This window comes from Aristolochia californica, unplaced genomic scaffold (genome assembly GCF_029961685.1).
Source record: "Aristolochia californica isolate CCGP_79_NKW_82.1479 unplaced genomic scaffold, dmAriCali1.0.hap1 SCAF_414, whole genome shotgun sequence".
NCBI lineage: Eukaryota > Viridiplantae > Streptophyta > Magnoliopsida > Piperales > Aristolochiaceae > Aristolochia > Aristolochia californica.
In genome coordinates, this window is record NW_027182120.1 from 15,001 (window position 1) to 16,140 (window position 1,140).

General features: G+C 34.6%; 1 non-coding gene across 1 annotated transcript; it reads right to left on the bottom strand.

Moving 5' to 3' along the window:
* Window positions 1-77: 77 nt before the first annotated feature.
* On the bottom strand, window positions 78-151 carry TRNAP-UGG (transfer RNA proline (anticodon UGG)). The gene has a single exon. It is a non-coding gene; the product is annotated as a tRNA-Pro (tRNA).
* Window positions 152-1,140: the final 989 nt, after the last annotated feature.

Sequence of the window (1,140 nt, forward strand, 5' to 3'; positions counted from 1 at the left end):
GAAAATGAAGGATTATGCCCCAAATTTTTGTCGATCCAAATTGATCCATCATTACTGCCCGTAAGAGAAGTAATCGGTAGGGATGACAGGATTTGAACCCGTGACATTTTGTACCCAAAACAAACGCGCTACCAAGCTGCGCTACATCCCTTTCCATTATTATACAGCGTCATTCGTCATTCGTCATTGTAGAGAATACCTGTCTTGTTTTCCACATCGTTATTTCCTATATCTATATACAAGAGAATTTATCTTGCCATTTCTTCTTTTTGGTCTCATATAATAAGAGAATTATATACAGATGAAACCTAACGTATAAGTAAATGAATATTTATTGGTAATGCTCAGGAAGAAAAGAAGGGGGTCATCTTTTTCGATTTTAGGAACAATTCATCTACCGGATCATTCTACATATCCATTTTTAGGGGTTCTACGTACAAATACAAGTGATCTTTAACTATATAACTATAGTTATAATAGAGTTATATATCATCTATCTGGTAATAATTGTATTACAATAAAGAAGGAGGATTTTCAATGCGAGATCTAAAGACATATCTCTCCGTGGCACCTGTGCTAAGTACTTTATGGTTCGGGTCTTTAGCGGGTCTATTGATAGAGATCAATCGTTTATTCCCCGATGCGTTGGTATTCCCCTTTTTTTAATTCTAGTTATTGACATGGGAAGGGATAAAGAAGAAAAAGATTAGAGATAGAATAAACTCTCTATGACTGTGACTAATTTCTCCCGTTTTCATTTTTTTAGTTTTAGTATAGGAAGGAAAGAAAAAGAATAAAAGTGGATTGAATGAATCCCAGCGAAACTTGGGTTCAGGATAGAATTAATAGGGGGAGAGCCGAACTAGAAATATGGATCCAGGGGGTTCGAGACCATACAATATATTATATTAAATGAAATACTGGGATTAGAGAATAGTTGATAGTTAGAAAAAATCGTATTACTTATTTTATGATTACTCTATTGATTGAAACGAAATCTTTCATAATTGGATTTCAAGTTAGCAACTTCCATTTTTTTGTTCCTTTCTTCTTATTGGATTCGGATCGAAAATGGAAGAGTTGAGTGAATCCAAAATCCAAAGGAGGTTCATGGCCAAGAGTAAAGAAGCCAGGGTAAGA